This window comes from Arachis hypogaea, chromosome 20 (genome assembly GCF_003086295.3).
Source record: "Arachis hypogaea cultivar Tifrunner chromosome 20, arahy.Tifrunner.gnm2.J5K5, whole genome shotgun sequence".
Taxonomy (NCBI): Eukaryota; Viridiplantae; Streptophyta; class Magnoliopsida; order Fabales; family Fabaceae; genus Arachis; species Arachis hypogaea.
In genome coordinates this window covers 85,971,760-85,992,712 of record NC_092055.1, presented here as the reverse complement: position 1 = coordinate 85,992,712, position 20,953 = coordinate 85,971,760, and the positions used below count along the sequence as shown (strand labels likewise).

Here is a 20,953-nt window from a genome sequence, read left to right as displayed (position 1 = left end):
ACATGTTTAGTGAACGGGTGAAGCTCCAGAACTTCTATGAGGGCCTCTCTATGAAAGCAAGAAAGGCATTGGATTACTCTTCAGGAGGGTCCCTTCAAATGATGAAAACTTAACAAAAGGCCAATGATCTCATAGATATGGTGGCTAACAATTAGTACTTTTATTCCTCGGAGAGACAAGCAACTCCAAAGAGAGGTGTCTATGAGCTTGAGGGTGTGGATGCTATCCTAACCCAGAATAAGCTAATGCATTAGCAACTTCAGCAGCAGATGGACATGATGGCAAAGAAGATGAATGGACTTCAATTGGCTGCAGTTAGCACAACAAACCAACCTCCGAATGTATGGGGCCAAAATGAAGAAAGCTTGGAGGCATACAACAATGAGCAGCAGCCTGAACAAGTCCAGTATATGCACAACCCGAGTTCTTCCCAAAGTGACTTTCATGGGGACACATACAACTCCTCATGGAGGAATCATCCCAACTTGAGATGGGGAGAAAACAAAAACAAATGGCAGAGGAATTCCAACCACAACAACTTCCGCAACACAAGTAATCAAAACCACCACCCCACTAACAATAATCCATACAGAAAACTCCAAAACAATGTCTCCACATCCACATTCTACCCACAAAACCACCCCTCAAACACCCCAACCAACTTCCATCAACCACCAACCTCTCATCCATAACCACAGCCACATCAATAGTCTCAAAAAATCTCTAATCTAGGCATGATGATGAAAAAACTTATGAAGAACCAAGAGATGGCAAGCAAGAACTATGAAGCATCAATGAGAAATCTTGAAAGACAGATAGGGCAACTATCCAAGCAGCCTGCTGAGAGACCAGCCAATACCTTCCGAAGTGACACTATTCTTAATCCAAAGGAAGAATGCAAAACCATACCGCTTAGGAGTGGCAAAACATTGGGAAAAGATAGCAAGGTTGCCAGCAAGGAAGAGACAGAGGCTAAGAAAAATGACAAGGAGGGTCCCAAGAAGGATGATGAACCACAAGCTCTAAGGATAGGTAAGCAAGTCTTGAAGACACAAACACAAGAGTAGAAAGAGAAAGTGAAGCCTTATGTCCCTCCTCTACCTTACCCTCAGAGATTACACAAGGAGATGAAGGATCAACAATTCCCTAAGTTCTTGGAGATCTTCAAGAAATTGGAAATCAACATCCCACTAGCTAAAGCCCTAGAATAAATGCCACTCTATGCAAATTTTCTCAAGGAACTCATCAACAAGAAAATGAGCTGGAAGGAGAAGGAAACTGTGATCCTCTCCTAGGAATGCAGTGCTGTGATCTAGAAGGGTTTGCCACCCAAACTCAAAGATCCAGGAAGCTTTTTCATACCATGGAAGGAGAAGGAAGCTTTTTCATACCAATTGACAAAGAATTATGTGACTTGGGATCAAGCATCAATTTGATGCCACTCTATGATCAAGAAGCTATCAATGGAGGAGGTTAAACCTACCAGAATGTCACTACAACTGGCTGATAGCTCCCTCATAATACCTAATGGAGTAGTAGAGAACCTTCTAGTTAAGGTTGTGATGAGCGGATATTTTATACGCATTTTGGCATCATTTTCATATAGTTTTTATTATGTTTTTGTAGGTTTTAGTGTTAAATTCACATTTTTGGATTCCACTATGAGTTTTTGTGCAATTTCAGGTATTTTCTGGCTGAAATTGGGGAGGGGTGAGCGTGTACGCAAACCCCCACACTATTCATATGGTTCATATGGTTCACAAGGTCATTGTAGTATAGTGGTGAGTATTCCCGCCTGTCACGCGGGTGACCTGGGTTCGATCCCCAGCAACGGCGCCATTTTGATTAATGAAAATTATTGTGATGGTCTAGAATTTCTCTTCTAGAAATAAGAACTTCGTTGTAAGCATAGTTCTAAACCAACAAACAATTCCCACATCAAAAATTTGAGTTGTCACAAGTACAAACCCCAATAATAATTAACCGAAGTATTTAGATTCCGGGTCGTCTCACAAGGAATTGCAATGAAATGCTCAATTATTGGCTATAGAGGGGGTAAGGATTAGGGTCATAATGAGGTGTTTGGTGGTAGGGGCTTGTGAGTAAGGTGGTTCAAAACCATGTTGAGGAGGTGGTTCATAGGCATGTGGTAGTGGTTGTTGACAATTACAATAAGGGTCACCACATCCATTAGATTGATATACATTTGGATTAGAGTTATACCCATAAGAATCCGGAGGTTGTTGTTGCCAAGAAGGGTGATCAATCCTTTGAGGCTCCTCCCATCCTTGATTGTTCCATCCTTGATGCACATCCTCATTGTAGTTCCCATTACCTACAACATAATTTGAGCCAAACTCATAGCCAAAGTGTTGAGAATTCATAATAGCAAATAAAAACAAAAGCTAACAAAAATAAGCAACAAAGTCCTAAAGCTAACAAAAACTAACAAATAAGCAAAAGGCAAACATATTCACAATATTCACAATAGCCAATAATATAACACCATTGCAACTCCCTAGCAACGGCGCCATTAATTTGATACAATGATTTATACCGGTTCGGAATTCCACAAAATAATTCCGTTGTTAGTATAGTCCAAACCGATAGTCAATCCTCAAATCAAATTAAATTTGGTTTTGTCACAAGTAACAAACCCTAAATAAGAATTAACCGAAGTATTTGAACTCTGGGTCGTCTCACAAGGAATTGCAATGAAGTGTATGATTATTAGCTATGAGGGAACAAAGGGGTTTGGTTTTATATTTTTGCAAGAAAATAAATGGCAAGAAAAGTAAATGAACAATTAACTAATAAAATAAATGAAAGGTACTCTTGGCTAGACATAGGTAATTGAGATCACCATCTTTGTCTATAAACCATATATTGATAATTATGAGAAGCCAACCTATTAAGTCTACTTCCAAAGCCTTAAGTACGTAATATCTACTCCTACGTTTGAAGTACGTCAAATAGGATTGATCACATCAACCCATAAGTCCCAACCTACCTAATAATTAGATTAGTAGTGGGTTGGCATCAATGAGTATCAAATTGATCACCAAAGGTTCTCAAATCACCAATTCATTGAGACCCAATGACTCAAGGTCACTCAATTACCTTAGCCTAGGCCAAGAGTCAAGAAAACTACTCAAAAACTAAAGGAAACATTTTATGAAACACCGCAAGAAAAGTAAACATCATAAAATTCATGAATTAAAAGAAACCATAACTATCATGAACAAGAAATCAATAATAACAATCAAGATCAACATAAAAGAGACATGGAAACATAAATTTGCATTAAAGAAAATTAAGATCCAACAAGGGTTCATAAGCATAAAAGTAACAAAATGAAGGAAATGAACAAGTAAAACTAAAAGAGCAAAGATGTAATATAAGAAATTAAGAAGGGAAACTAAATCAAAACAAGAATTGGAAGTTGGATCTAAGAAAATTAAACCCAAACTACCCTAAATTCTAGAGAGAAGGGAGAGCTTCTCTCTCTAGAATTCTACCCTAAAACATGATGAAAACTATACTATGACTACTTGGTTCCTTCCCCACTCAATCCTTGGGTTCAGTAGCATCAGAAATGAGTTAGATTGGGCCCAAAATGGGCTACAAAATCGTTGGCCACGATTTCTATTTGGTGAACCACGTGCTCTATCGGCATGCACGCGTACATGGTGTTTGCACGCCCCTATACGTGAAGCAATATATAGCAAATTTTATATCATTTCGAAGCCCCAAATGTTAGCTTTCCAACGCAACTGGAACCGCCTCATTTGAATCTCTATAGCTCAAGTTATGGTCGATTGAGTGCCAGGAGGTCAGGCTTGACAGCTTTACGGTTCCTTCATTTCTTCATGAGTTCTCCCACTTTGCATGCTTTTCTCCTCACTTCTTCCATCCAATACTTGCCTTATGAACCTGAAATTACTCAACAAATATATCAAGGCATCGAATGGAATCAAAGTGAATTAAAATCACCAATTTTAGGGCCTAAAAAGCATGTTTTCACATTTAAGCACAAATCAAGGGAGAATTACAAAACCATGCTATTTCATTGAATAAATGTGAGAAAAGTTGATAAAACCAGCCAAATTAAGCACAAGATAAACCACAAAATTGGGGTTTATCAACCAGCAAGTGCACTAGATCGTCCAAGTAATACCTAAGTGAGTCAGGGTTGATCCCACGAGGATTGTGGCTTGAAGCAAGCAATGGTTGTCTTGCAGGTCTTAGTCAGGAGGAATCAGAAGTTTGTAGATGTGATTATGTTTAGAATTTTGTATAAGTTCCTGTTATTCTAATTGGAAAGCAATAATGGGAATAGAGTTGAGAGTTGGAGTTGCTTTGTCTTTCGGAAGTAACTCTGGTACTATTATCTTCTTTGCTTTTGAATGATCTTCTTCTATGGCAGGTTGTAAGTGATCAAAGCCATTGCCCGTGGTCATTGATCTCCTCTGCTACAGAATGAACGCCAGGGCCCTTGGTCATTCAATCCAATGGAGGATGAAGCTCTAGCAAGTCATTCTCTTGGCGATCCTACTCAAAATGCCACAGACAAGGTCGAATCTTTTGGATCAGAGAACGATGCTTATTGGATTATAGCCTATACCATGGAGACCTTAATCTCCCCAGAGATTGGCTGAACTGGTCTGTCGAGAAGTCCCCAACAGAATCGTAGATTAACCGTCTGAGAGATGTATAACATAGTTGTTGGCTCGTGGATTAACCCCAACATTCTAAAATTTCAACTTCAAACATGCACTATTTATTTCATACATTCAGAGAACAAAAGCAAATGACACCACATCAAACTAATTCACTAATCTTATTTTAAACTTGAAATTCATGCATCTCTCAATTCTTTTCAGATAAAAAAATTTTCATTTAAGTAATGTGAGAGATATATGGAACATTTTACAAATTTTTAAGACATCAATGCAAATGATCATGCAACTAGGACAAGAAAATAGATAAACAGATAGAAAATAGAAAAATAACAGGAAAGGAGTAAAAGAGAATGAATCCACCTGAATGATGGTGGCCAGTGCTCCTCCTTGAGGATCCCATGTAGTGCTTGATCTCTTCTATGTCACTCCTTTATCTTTGTTGAGGCGGCTGCACAGGTTCATGTACATGCTCTCTAGCTTGCTCCAACCTCTTCTTCTATAATTAAGAGTGGTAGAAGTTACAAAGCAAAGCTTTTGCAACACAAAACTTAAGAGTTTTGCTCATCCTCGAGCAAATATGATTAATGGGGAAGACGATGGAGGGGTAGGTTGAGCTTCTGTGGGACCTCTTGGTCCTGAGAGGCTGGGGAATTCCAGATTCCCTACTTCTCTACATTGGCATGTGAACGCCCAGGGGCTGCTCCTTGGCTGGTGTTCAACGCCAGCAATGCTCCCCTCTTGGGGTGTTGAATGCCCAAGAGGGCTTCCTCGCTGGTGTTTAACTTTAACACTCCACTTGGAATGTTCTATTTTCACTACTATAAAATCTGTCACTTGAATGATGCACATGATTATGACTCTAACAACAGAAAGGAAAAACAAAAAGAAAATAAATGGTTGAGTAAAGTTGGGTTGCCTCTCAACAAGCGCTTCTTTAATGTCTTTTGCTGGACTTTACTGTACTTAACTTAGTAGCAGTGTTGAGCCTCCTGGCTCTATATCTCCTTCAAGGTAATGCTTGACCCTCTGTCCATTGACAGTGAACCTGGTTTCTTTACCTTGAAGTTCTATGTGTCCGTAAGGTGATACCATGGTAATCACAAACGGTCCTATCCATCGGGATTTAAGTTTCCCAGGGAATAGTTTGAGTCTTGAATTGAAGAGTAGGACTTTCTGTCTTAGTTCAAAGACTCTGGAAGCTAGCTTCCTGTCATGCCACCTCTTTGCCTTTTCCTTATAGATTTTTGTATTTTCAAATGCTTCTAAGCAAAATTCGTCCAACTCATTTAGTTGGAGAAGCCGTTTCTCCCCTGCTGCTTTAGCATTAAAGTTGAGGAACCTAGTATCCCAATAGGCTTTGTGTTCTAGTTCCACTGGCAAATGACAGGACTTCCCATATACTAACTGATATGGTAAAGTTTCAATGGGGGTTTTGAAAGCTATTCTGTATGCCCATAGAGCATCATCAAGCTTTCTAGCCCAATCCTTTCTAGAGGTACTTACTGTCCTCTCTAGGATTTGCTTCAGTTCTCGATTTGAGAATTCAGCTTGTCCATTAGTTTGGGGATGATACGATGTTGCTACTTTATGGTGAACTCCGTATCGGCTTAAGACAGAATCCAGCTGTCTGTTGCAGAAATGAGTTCCTCCATCACGGATTAGTGTCCTGGGGACACCAAACCTGCTGAAAATGTTCTTTTGGAGGAACTTCATTACTACTTTAGTGTCATTAGTGGGTGTTGCTATTGCTTCAACCCATTTAGACACATAATCTACTGCCACAAGGATGTAGGTGTTTGATTATGAGGGAGAGAATGGTCCCATAAAATCTATGCCCTATACGTCAAACAACTAAATCTCTAAGATTCCTTGTTGAGGCATTTTGTGACCATGAGGAAGGTTGCCAGCCCGCTGGCAACTATCACAGTTACGGACGAACTCCCTAGAATCTTTAAAGAGAGTAAGCTAGTAAAAGCCACTTTGGAGTACTTTAGTGGCTGTCCGCTCACCTCTAAAGTGTCCTCCATAGTAAGAGCTATGGAAATGCCATGGAATTTTCTGTGCCTCTTCTTCAGACACACAGCGTCAGATTTTTCCATCCGAGCATCTCTTAAAGAGATATGGCTCATCCCATAGGTAATATTTCGCATCAAGCATGAGTTTTCGGGCTTGCTGCCTGGAAAACTCTTTGGGAATGAACCGTATAGCCTTGTAGTTTGCAATGTCTACAAACCAAGGTACTGTCCGGATGGCATAGAGTTGCTCATCAGGAAAAGATTCGGATATGTCAGTAGAGGGAGAAGGAGTGACTGCTACTGGCTCAATCCAGGACAAGTGGTTAGCTACCTGTTTCTCTGTCCCTTTTCTATCTCTAATTTCTATATCAAACTCTTACAAGAGTAATACCCAATCTTATAACTCTGGGTTTAGAGTCCTGCTTAGTGAGTAAATACTTTAGAGCAGCATGGTTAGTATAAATAATGACCTTAGATCCTACTAAGTAGGATTGATGAGTCCATATTTTCTTATATATTTTAGCTCAATCTGAATAGATTTCATCATATAAACTCACACTTAAGCACTCAAATAGCATACTTTTGTGTTATCTCCCTAATTTGGACTTAAATGTGAAAACATGCATTTTTGTGCATAAATTGAATAATTTAATTCCACTTTTATGCCATTCGATGCCGTGATATGTTTTGTGAGTGATTTCAGGTCATTTAGGCAAGAATGTATAGGCAAAAGTGCAAGAAAGTATCTACAAGGGAGAACACATGAAGAAAACAAGGAAAAGTACACACAGACAAGTGTGCGTGCGCACAAGCCAGCGTGCGTGCGCACAGGAAGGAATTTTCATGTGTGCGTGTGCACAAGTACCTGTGCATATGCACAGGAGCCAAAATAGCAAAGTGTGCGTACGCACAGGACCCAACACGTGATTTCATTAATGAAACACGTGCTGCGCGATTTTGGGGGCCTTTGGCCCAGTTTTGGAAGCTTCAATGCTGATTGAGAAGTGCTATATCAAGGGGGATTGAAGTCATATGAAGGCATTAGAGTAGAAGGCCACATTTTTTACATTTTCTTAGCATAGTTAGTTAGGAGTAGGAATAGGAGTAGAGTAGAGAGCTCTCCTAGGGTTTATGCAATTTCAATCGTAGCATTTTATAGCAAGCTTTTCTCTTGGATTTTGCTTCTTTAATTGTAAGTACTCTTTAATTCCTCTTTAATTACATCACTTTTACTTTCAAATTCTCTTTGGTTCAAGCATTTTGTCAATATTTACAATTCTGAGTTCTTGAAATTTTGATTGATGAATTTATTATTTCATGCTTTCTTTATGCTTGATTGCGTGTCTCTTGTTGATATTATTGATAGTTGGTTATAGTTTTCCATTTTCCCTTGCAATTTTCCATGTTTTACTTTTATGCACACAAGGTATTTGTGAAAATACCAATTATGGGTTTTGAGTAGATTTTCACACGTTGGCTTGGGATTTGAGTTTCAAGGATACTAGAGTCATAATGTCTGACATTTAGTGGTAATTCTTGGGTAGATAGTTGACTCTTGTTTCCATTAACGCTAGGTTTTTATCAACTAGTTTGGTAAGTTAGCTAGGACTTATGGATTAAGATCAATTATGCTTGCTTGACTTACTCCTCGATGTTAGGGGTTAACTAGGCGAGATTGACTCATCATAATTATCATTATTATGGTTATGGCGATGATAGGATTCCTTAGACTCTCATTCTCAAGTCAAGGCACTTTATTGCATTTATAGCAATTTCACTAGTTTTGACCTTGTCTCTTTACTTGCATTAATTCACAATTTTGTTCTGTAACGACCCAACTTCCAGAACGTCATGATCGTACCGAAAGTAAGGCGTTACCAACCTGCTTTCCTTTATTAACTATTTACTATTGAGCCTTTAGTTCGATATCGCGATTTAGTTTTATAGAAAATTCCAGAAAATTTTGTTTTCATTTCATAAAAGTCATATATCAAAGATCACCAGGTAATAATAATCACATAATTATTAATAATAATATCTGTCATACAAAAGATTTCAAATAAAACTCAGATACAAATCCTATCCCTCTGTATAAAATAAAAATCTTAAGCAATAAGGGCGAGGGAACTCTATGAAAGCAACTCAATTCAAAAACTTAACTCATAAATATGGTCTAACAATCGCCCGCAGCTTCAAACTGAGTCTTCGAACCTATATAACTGAAAGGGTGGAAGATTTTGGGGTGAGAACAAACCACACGTTCTCAGTAGGGAATGGGAATGCCGTAAAAGTAATGAGTAACATGCAAATAATTAACATACTCAAGGAAACTATATTTTTATCAAGCCTTTATAAAAATACTTTTGGTTTTACTTTAGCTAATTGATTACCTCCTTCAAAATCTCTAAACTCAAAACAAATTCTAAATATGAAACTAGTCACACTAACCATGTATCAGTCACATAATTAATTCTCAATCAAAACATCAATTCTCAATCACCTTCATATATTCGTCACCCAATAGCACTAATAAGAGATTCAATTCAATATACAAACAAGTCACAGTAAGGCAAATAGCACAATCACAGGGAAGTACAACGTGCAAGCCCAATCAAATACAAATGCACGAACAAGGATGATGCATGTCTAGCCCTAGTGCAGGTAATGAGCTCATTTGTCGGTTACATACCCGCTCCCGACGTTACCCGGAGTCCTTTGACCAGGTAAGGCTTCCCTGTTGGCAATACCCCTCGTAAGAGTCCTTTGACTTGTGAGGCAAACCACTGCAAGAGTCCTTTGACTTGCATGGCGGAGCTAGTTAACTTATAACTGCCCAACACACTCACTGTAAGAGTCCTTTGACTTACAGGAGCATATGCTAGTTATGTGTTTTCTCGATACCTCTGTAAGAGTCCTCTGACTTATAGGATAGCATTATAGCTAAGTATCCCAAGGAAGCGCTCTTAGTGGTCGTACCACCATCTATCTGGCTGCCTTCACGCATCAGATCACTACATAATCATTCTCATTATCATCATTCATTATCATTCTCATTATTCATCATCACATTCACATTCTTATGCAATATCTTTTTCTTTCTCTGTTCAATCATACTATACAAACTTTACATCTTTCACTTTTGTAATATCTTGGCTCAAGCCATTTCTCTTTACCATTCGTTCATAAAAATCTCAATCATCAATTCAGTTCATAATCTCTGCTATGGCAATCTTGAGTCAAGCCAACTTTAAAACTATCTTTCATTTTAGTTCTCTATCAAAGACTCAAGAAAATCATTTATTTTTAAATTCATTAAACACTTTTCAAAACATAACCTTTCATTAGAAGTAATCAAATAAAACTCTTTCTCAAGTTTACTAACTTCACAAAGATTCAAAAATCATCTCTCTTACTATTCAAATTCAAATATTATTGTTTCACCAAATTTCTAAAAAGGTAATCCTTTATTTCAAGCCCAAAACATAACTCTTTCTATGTTGAATCAAATTCAAAACATAATTTCTTTCTTAAATAATTCAAGTTCGAAACATAAACCCTTCCTTGGTAATTCAAATTCAAAATATTATAATTCTTTTCTTAACTAAATAAAATTATTTTCATAATAAATTCAGCCCATACATAATACTTTAATCAATAGTTAAAACTTAAACAACATAATTTTCCAAATCCAAACCTTCTATAATAACTTTTTCAAGTAAAACCTCAGATTTTACGAAATTCCGGCAGCACCTCCCCTAAAACTCGGACTTAGCCACCCTTACGGGTTCCCTCTTTCTCAACAAATCACCAGCCCTTTTTTTTTTCAATAATTTTCAAACAGACAATTCTCAATCAATCAGATATTTGTATTTCATAATAATTAGCAAATCAATCATACTCCATAATTTCTGCTAATCCATCAATCCAATCTCACCATGTCATACTTACTTTTCACTTATCATAAAATCCTTTCAAAATTAAACACAATCAACTAGTAATCCCAAAAAAAATCAGCCTTTCATAATTTTAATTAATGCCATTTACTCTTTAGCGAAGTTACTATTTTGTTTTAAAAGTCAAATTTGAAGAGAATGATTTAGTAATCAAACTTCAATCTTTTAACTGTTCTCAAACTTAATTCTAATTAATTATAAATCAACTTTAGCAACCATCAAAGCCAATTCCAATCAGTCGTTGTCAGCATCACAGCCGTTCCGTTACATCAGATAACTAAAAAAAACAACAACAAGCACTTATTCATAATAATAAGAATACAGCCACAACTTAGCCAGAATTAATCTTACCAATTAATCAATCACTCACAGCAACAGAACCGGTCACAATCACAGCCTTAATCTAAACTTCATTCATCAATTATCAAAATGTCAGATTTTTAATAATTAGCTCAACATTTTTTCAGCTTAATAAGTAACATTAAATAAATCATTCACAACCCCATTTCAACTAATTTCAACCCGTCACAAGTCCATTTCACAGCCATTCCAATATACTAAAATTCCAATTCAATATCAAACAATTCAAAATAACTCACTCAAGATCAAAATCTCAGTCAACTCATCACAAAAAAAAATCAGTAATTCAAAATACAATTCACAACCAGATTTCAACCAATTCAGCAATATCACATAAGATCAGAATTTCCAACAAATCCACTACCGTTACACTATATCAAATAACCAGCACATCATTCAATTCAATATAAATCCGTCAAAGATCAGAATTTCAATCAGTTTGCAACCATCAAGCAAACCAGCTTATGGCAACCAGCTCAACATAATCAAATAACAGGATTCTCAATAATTCCAAACAATTAGAAAATCGGTAATATTTACAGCCTCAAATCAAAATCAATATCACCAGTTTAATCACCGTTCACAACCACATTTAATTCGAATCATAGCTCAGAAAAATCACAATAGCTAACCATTCTCAAACACATTTCAAGTCATTCTTGTCAATTAAGAAATTCTTGACTATTATTAACCATTTGCACTTATCCAATAACTTTGCAGGCATTCTAAATTAAAAACGTTAAATCCCCTACCTCAATGTCGAAACTCACGAAAATCGCCAAGCACAGCAGCTCCGTTAGCAATTTCCAGCACCCATTCAGCTCTCTTGGCGGCAACCACGATGATTCTGGGAAGCTCCAACGATGATGGAAGGCCTCAGCATCAGCCAAACAGCAACAGTAACAATTCAGATTAGAGCCAGAGCAAGGCCAGAGCAACAAAAACTCAAACAGTGGCAGTGGCGCTTACGTCAGATTCCAAAACCCAGAAGCAGAGGCAGAACAACATCTTCTTCCCTTGATTCTCGTGGCGCTCCTCTTCTCTGTACACATGGTAGCAGCGGCGCTCTCTAGTGGCGGCTCGGACAGTGGACTCCACTCACGGCGACAACGACACTCTCTTCCACAAAGCTTGGCAGCAGCGGCGACGAAGGGCAGCGCTGCTTCCTCTTCTCCCTCGCGAACTCCTCTCTTTCCCTCTCCTCTGTTCACAGTTCACGGCGGTGGCAGAAACTTCATCAACGGTGATGCAGCAGCACGGTGACAGATCGGCAGCGCGGCGCTATGGCTCCTGGTTCGCGTTCCTCTCTGCGACCTCCACAGAACGGCAATGACGACGACAAGGATAAACGGCGACGAAGGCGGATGGCTCCAGAGACAGTGACGGCCCTAAGGGAGACAACGAGCAACGGCGGCGGTGGCTCCTCAAACGACGACGCGCGACAGATCCAGCGGCGGTGGGAACAGCTGAGGCGACAGCGACGCGGGCTCTACGAAGGTCACAATGGCTGGACTTCGCAGTGCTGCAACTCGCGTGGATGGTGACGACAGTGACGGCAAAAGACCCTCAGCGGTGGCTCTGGCGACTGAACGGTGGCTGCTTAGATCACACTCTGATTTCCTCCCTCTCTCCCTGTCTGATTCCATTTCAGCATTAGGTTTAGGAAGAAAGGGGGGTGGGGGCTGTGTTCAAAGGCTGGGAAAATGGGGGAAAAATTAGGGTTAGCGTTTTTGGGATTTGGGAATTAGGATTTCTGAATCAATTTGGGAATTTAGGTTTAGGAATTAGGGATTTTATAAAAGAATATGGATAGATATGAATAGATATTTTGATAAAATTGAAGAGTAGAGTAATTTTAAAATCAAATATACTCTCTTAAAAATATTTAGGAATATTATTTATCAACATATTGCTAAGTTCAATCAATTATTTCTAATTTACATTATAAAATGAACAAGTTAATTATATATTGTAAAGTACAATTTAAATTCAAATATCAATTTTCTAGATTAAATCATACAAATCTCTATTATTTTTCTATCTCTGAAACTTTAATTTCAATTTATAAAATAATTAATCATAATAAAAATTGTACATAAATATTAGTTGACTTAAACTTAAAGTATTTATAAATATCAATCTAATCATATATAATAAATTAATCTCTAAGAGTACAAATTAATAAAATAGAACATAATTCATTAAAAATTACTTAAGTTGAACAGTACAATTCTTTCTTATTTTTCAATTACTAAAATTATAATTTCAATTATACCAAATATCTATTAAAGATTATATAAAAATTCTAATTAATTTAAACTTCAATTATCATGAAACTCCATTTGATTACCTTTAGCAAAATAATTTTCTTAAAATAAAATTATCAACAAATAAAATAAATCACAAATAACTAATTATTTGATTTTCAAAAACTAGGGTTTTTACATTCTACCCACCTTAGAAAAAATTTCACCCTCGAAAATTGCTAGAATAAAATAAGTCAAACTGAAATCAAGGAAAGCAAAATATATGGACAAAAGTATAGGCATTGTCAAGGATGAACTTTCAAAGAGTTACGTAAGCAATCAGATTCAAAGGCAAGTAAAGGTATACAAGAATGACGAGGTATGGTTGGGAAACAATCAAATCACTTTCTAAGGAGAAATTCAAACCAGAGAATTCCAATAAAAGCAACGAAGAAAAGGATGGCACGAGTTCATGTGGCACAAATAAAGATTATACGTCGAATCGAAGCTAACTTCGTAACCTCTAACGCTCCCAAACCCCGTAAATCGCATTACCTATTACTTCTATTTCGTCTATGATAACCTGTTAGTGTTGCCATGTACATAAATCATAAGTATTAAGTTGGCCGGACCTAATACCATGAGGCATGCAATGGTAGACTAACAGCGTTAATCATCAGACCGTCATGCATATAGAACTCAAACTCTTGTAATCAGAACAAGTCACAAAGCATGACAAACACTCAGAGTATGCAATGAAGCATAGTCAGTCCATTCCCAAGGCTCTAACACGGACGAACTGCTCTGATACCATTTGTAACGACCCAACTTCCAGAACGTCACGATCGTACTGAAAGTAAAGCGTTACCAACCTGTTTTCCTTTATTAACTATTTACTATTGAGCCTTTAGTTCGATATCGCGATTTAGTTTTATAGAAAATTCCAGAAAATTTTGTTTTCATTTCATAAAAGTCATATATCAAAGATCACCAGGAAATAATAATCACATAATTATTAATAATAATATCTATCATACAAAAGATTTCAAATAAAACTCAGATACAAATCCTATCCCTCTGTATAAAATAAAAATCTTAAGCAATAAGGGCGAGGGAACTCTATGAAAGCAACTCAATTCAAAAAATTAACTCATAAATAAGGTCTAACAATCGCCCGCAGCTTCAAACTGAGTCTTCGAACCTGTATCACTGAAAGGTAGAAGATTTTGGGGTGAGAACAAACCACACGTTCTCAGTAGGGAATGGGAATGCCGTAAAAGTAATGAGTAACATGCAAATAATTAACATACTCAAGGAAACTATATTTTTATCAAACCTTTATAAAAATACTTTTGGTTTTACTTTAGCTAATTAATTACCTCCTTCAAAATCTCTAAACTCAAAACAAATTCTAAATATGAAACTAGTCACACTAACCATCTATCAGTCACATAATTAATTCTCAATCAAAACATCAATTCTCAATCACCTTCATATATTCGTCACCCAATAGCACTAATAAGAGATTCAATTCAATATACAAACAAGTCACAGCAAGGCAAATAGCACAATCACAGGGAAGTACAACGTGCAAGCCCAATCAAATACAAATGCACGAACAAGGATGATGCATGTCTAGCCCTAGTGCAGGTAATGAGCTCATTTGTCGGTTACATACCCGCTCCCGACGTTACCCGGAGTCCTTTGACCAGGTAAGGCTTCCCTTTTGGCAATGCCCCTCGTAAGAGTCCTTTGACTTGTGAGGCAAACCACTGCAAGAGTCCTTTGACTTGCATGGCGGAGCTAGTTAACTTATAACTGCCCAACACACTCACTGTAAGAGTCCTTTGACTTACAGGAGCATATGCTAGTTATGTGTTTTCTCGATACCTCTGTAAGAGTCCTCTGACTTATAGGATAGCATTATAGCTAAGTATCCCAGGGAAGCGCTCTTAGTGGTCGTACCACCATCTATCTGGCTGCCTTCACGCATCAGATCATTACATAATCATTCTCATTATCATCATTCATTATCATTCTCATTATTCATCATCACATTCACATTCTTATGCAATATCTTTTTCTTTCTCTGTTCAATCATACTATACAAACTTTACATCTTTCACTTTTGTAATATCTTGGCTCAAGCCATTTCTCTTTACCATTCGTTCATAAAAATCTCAATCATCAATTCAGTTCATAATCTCTGCTATGGCAATCTTGAGTCAAGCCAACTTTAAAACTATCTTTCATTTTAGTTCTCTATCAAAGACTCAAGAAAATCATTTATTTTTAAATTCATTAAACACTTTTCAAAACATAACCTTTCATTAGAAGTAATCAAATAAAACTCTTTCTCAAGTTTACTAACTTCACAAAGATTCAAAAATCATCTCTCTTACTATTCAAATTCAAATATTATTGTTTCACCAAATTTCTAAAAAGGTAATCCTTTATTTCAAGCCCAAAACATAACTCTATCTATGTTGAATCAAATTCAAAATATAATTTCTTTCTTAAATAATTCAAGTTCGAAACATAAACCCTTCCTTGGTAATTCAAATTCAAAATATTATAATTCTTTTCTTAACTAAATAAAATTATTTTCATAATAAATTCAGCCCATACATAATACTTTAATCAATAGTTAAAACTTAAATAACCTAACTTTCCAAATCCAAACCTTCTATAATAACTTTTTCAAGTAAAACCTCAGATTTTACGAAATTTCGGCAGCACCTCCCCTAAAACTCGGACTTAGCCACCCTTACGGGTTCCCTCTTTCTCAACAAATCACCAGCCCTTTTTTTTTCAATAATTTTCAAACAGACAATTCTCAATCAATCAGATATTCGTATTTCATAATAATTAGCAAATCAATCATACTCCACAATTTCTGCTAATCCATCAATCAAATCTCACCATGTCATACTTACTTTTCACTTATCATAAAATCCTTTCAAATTTAAACACAATCAACTAGTAATCCCAAAAAAAATCAGCCTTTCATAATTTTAATTAATGCCATTTACTCTTTAGCGAAGTTACTATTTTGTTTTAAAAGTCAAATTTGAAGAGAATGATTTAGTAATCAAACTTCAATCTTTTAACTGTTCTCAAACTTAATTCTAATTAATTATAAATCAACTTTAGCAACCATCAAAGCCAATTCCAATCAGTCGTTGTCAGCATCACAGCCGTTCCGTTACATCAGATAACTAAAAAAAACAACAACAAGCACTTATTCGTAATAATCAGAATACAGCCACAACTTAGCCAGAATTAATCTTACCAATTAATCAATCACTCACAGCAACAGAACTGGTCACAATCGCAGCCTTAATCTAAACTTCATTCATCAATTATCAAAACGTCAGATTTTTAATAATTAGCTCAACATTTTTTTAGCTTAATAAGTAACATTAAATAAATCATTCACAACCCCATTTCAACTAATTTCAACCCGTCACAAGTCCATTTCACAGCCATTCCAATATACTAAAATTCCAATTCAATATCAAACAATTCAAAATAACTCACTCAAGATCAAAATCTCAGTCAACTCATCACAAAAAAAAAATCAGTAATTCAAAATACAATTCACAACCAGATTTGAACCAATTCAGCAATATCACATAAGATCAGAATTTCCAACAAATCCACTACCGTTACACTATATCAAATAACCAGCACATCATTCAATTCAATATAAATCCGTCAAAGATCAGAATTTCAGTCAGTTTGCAACCATCAAGCAAACCAGCTTATGGCAACCAGCTCAACATAATCAAATAACAGGATTCTCAATAATTCCAAACAATTAGAAAATCGGTAATATTTACAGCCTCAAATCAAAATCAATATCACCAGTTTAATCACCATTCACAACCACATTTAATTCAAATCATAGCTCAGAAAAATCACAATAGCTAACCATTCTCAAACACATTTCAAGTCATTCTTGTCAATTAAGAAATTCTTGACTATTATTAACCATTTGCACTTATCCAATAACTTTGCAGGCATTCTAAATTAAAAACGTTAAATCCCCTACCTCAATGTCGAAACTCACGAAAATCGCCAAGCACAGCAGCTCCGTTAGCAATTTCAAGCACCCATTCAGCTCTCTTGGCGGCAACCACGATGATTCTGGGAAGCTCCAATGATGATGGAAGGCCTCAGCATCAGCCAAACAGCAACAGTAACAATTCAGATTAGAGCCAGAGCAAGGCCAGAGCAATATAAACTCAAACAGTGGCAGTGGCGCTTACGTCAGATTCCAAAACCCAGAAGCAGAGGCAGAACAACATCTTCTTCCCTTGATTCTCGTGGCGCTCCTCTTCTCTTTACACATGGTAGCAGCGACGCTCTCTAGTGGCGGCTCGGACAGTGGACTCCACTCACGGCGACAACGACACTCTCTTCCACAAACCTTGGCAGCAGCGGCGACGAAGGGCAGCGTTGCTTCCTCTTCTCCCTCGCGAACTCCTTTCTTTCCCTCTCCTCTGTTCACATTTCACGGCGGTGGCAGAAACTTCATCAACGGTGATGCAGCAGCACGGTGACAGATCGGCGACACGGCGCTATGGCTCCTGGTTCGCGTTCCTCTCTGCGACCTCCACAGAACGGCGATGACGACGACAAGGATAAACAGCGACGAAGGCGGATGGTTCCAGCGACAGTGACGGCCCTAAGGGAGACAACGAGCAACGGCGGCTGTGGCTCCTCAGACGACGACGCGCGACAGATCCAGCGGCGGTGGGAACAGCTGAGGCGACAGCGACACGGGCTCCACGAAGGTCACAATGGCTGGACTTCGCAGTACTGCAACTCGCGTGGATGGTGACGACAGTGACGGCAAAAGACCCTCAGCGGTGGCTCTGGCGACTGAACGGTGGCTGCTTAGATCACACTCTGATTTCCTCCCTCTCTCCCTGTCTGATTCCGTTTCAGCGTTAGGTTTAGGAAGAAAGGGGGTGGGGGCTGTGTTCAAAGGCTGGGAAAATGGGGAAAAATTAGGGTTAGGGTTTTTGGGATTTGGGAATTAGGATTTCTGAATCAATTTGGGAATTTAGGTTTAGGAATTAGGGAATTTATAAAAGAATATGGATAGATATGAATAGATATTTTGATAAAATTGAAGAGTACAGTAATTTTAAAATCAAATATACTCTCTTAAAAATATTTAGGAATATTATTTATCAACATATTGCTAAGTTCAATCAATTATTTCTAATTTACATTATAAAATGAACAAGTTAATTATATATTGTAAAGTACAATTTAAATTCAAATATCAATTTTCTAGATTAAATCATACAAATCTCTATTATTTTTCTATCTCTGAAACTTTAATTTCAATTTATAAAATAATTAATCATAATAAAAATTGTACATAAATATTAATTGACTTAAACTTAAAGTATTTATAAATATCAATCTAATCATATATAATAAATTAATCTCTAAGAGTACAAATTAATAAAATAGAACATAATTCATTAAAAATTACTTAAATTGAACAGTACAATTCTTTCTTATTTTTCAATTACTAAAATTATAATTTCAATTATACCAAATATCTAATAAAGATTATATAAAAATTCTAATTAATTTAAACTTCAATTATCATGAAACTCCATTTGATTACCTTTAGCAAAATAATTTTCTTAAAATAAAATTATCAACAAATAAAATAAATCATAAATAACTAATTATTTGATTTTCAAAAACTAGGGTTTTTACATTCTACCCACCTTAGAAAAAATTTCACCCTCGAAAATTGCTAGAATAAAATAAGTCAAACTGAAATCAAAGAAAGCAAAATATATGGACAAAAGTATAGGCATTGTCAAGGATGAACTTTCAAAGAGTTACGTAAGCAATCAGATTCAAAGGCAAGTAAAGGTATACAAGAATGACGAGGTATGGTTGGGAAACAATCAAATCACTTTCTAAGGAGAAATTCAAACCAGAGAATTCCAATAAAAGCAACGAAGAAAAGGATGGCACGAGTTCATGTGGCACGAATAAAGATTATACGTCGAATCGAAGCTAACTTCATAACCTCTAACGCTCCCAAACCCCGTGAATCGCATTACCTATTACTTCTATTTCGTCTATGATAACCTGTTAGTGTTGCCATGTACATAATTCATAAGTATTAAGTTGGCCAGACCTAATACCATGAGGCATGCAATGGTAGACTAACAGCGTTAATCATCAGACAGTCATGCATATAGAACTAAAACTCTTGTAATCAGAACAAGTCACAAAGCATGACAAACACTCAGAGTATGCAATGAAGCATAGTCAGTCCATTCCCAAGGCTCTAACAGGAACGACTGCTCTGATACCATTTGTAACGACCCAACTTCCAGAACGTCATGATCGTACTGAAAGTAAGGCGTTACCAACCTGTTTTCCTTTATTAACTATTTACTATTGAGCCTTTAGTTCGATATCGCGATTTAGTTTTATAGAAAATTCCAGAAAATTTTGTTTTCATTTCATAAAGGTCATATATCAAAGATCACCAGGAAATAATAATCACATAATTATTAATAATAATATTTGTCATACAAAAGATTTCAAATAAAACTCAGATACAAATCCTATCGCTCTGTATAAAATAAAAATCTTAAGCAATAAGGGCGAGGAAACTCTATGAAAGCAACTCAATTCAAAAACTTTAGTCATAAATAAGGTCTAACAATCGCCCGCAGCTTCAAACTGAGTCTTCGAACCTGTATCACTAAAAGGGTGGAAGATTTTGGGGTGAGAACAAACCACACGTTCTCAGTAGGGAATGGGAATGCCGTAAAAGTAATGAGTAACATGCAAATAATTAACATACTCAAGGAAACTATATTTTTAACAAACCTTTTTGAAAATACTTTTGGTTTTACTTTAGCTAATTAATTACCTCCTTCAAAATCTCTAAACTCAAAACAAATTCTAAATATGAAACTAGTCACACTAACCATCTATCAGTCACATAATTAATTCTCAATCAAAACATCAATTCTCAATCACCTTCATATATTCGTCACCCAATAGCACTAACAAGAGATTCAATTCAATATACAAACAAGTCACAGCAAGGCAAACAGCACAATCACAGGGAAGTACAACGAGCAAGCCCAATCAAATGCAAATGCACAAACAAGGATGATGCATGTCTAGCCCTAGTGCAGGTAATGAGCTCATTTGTCGGTTACATACCCGCTCCCGACGTTACCCGAAGTCCTTTGACCAGGTAAGGCTTCCCTGTTAGCAATGCCCCTCGCAAGAGTCCTTTGACTTGTGAGGCAAACCACTGCAAGAGTCCTTTGACTTGCATGGCGGAGCTAGTTAACTTATAACTGCCCAACACACTCACTGTAAGAGTCCTTTGACTTACAAGAGCACACACACACACACTCACTGTAAGAGTCCTTTGACTTACAGGAGCATATGCTAGTTATGTGTTTTCTCGATACGTTTGTAAGAGTCCTCTGACTTACAGGATAGCATTATAGCTAAGTATCCCAGGGAAGCGCTCTTAGTGGTCATACAACTATCTATCTGGCTGCCTTCACGCAGCAGATCATTACATAATCATTCTCATTGTCATCATTCATTATCATTCTCATTATTCATCATCACATTCACATTCTTATGCAATATCTTTTTTTTTCTCTGTTCAATCATACTAT

The 20,953-nt window shown here is 36.8% G+C and overlaps 1 non-coding gene across 1 annotated transcript; it reads left to right on the top strand.

Annotated features, from left to right (window-relative positions):
- The first annotated feature begins 1,764 nt into the window (after positions 1–1,764).
- Positions 1,765–1,836, top strand: TRNAD-GUC (transfer RNA aspartic acid (anticodon GUC)). The gene has a single exon. It is a non-coding gene; the product is annotated as a tRNA-Asp (tRNA).
- The last annotated feature ends 19,117 nt before the right edge of the window (positions 1,837–20,953 follow it).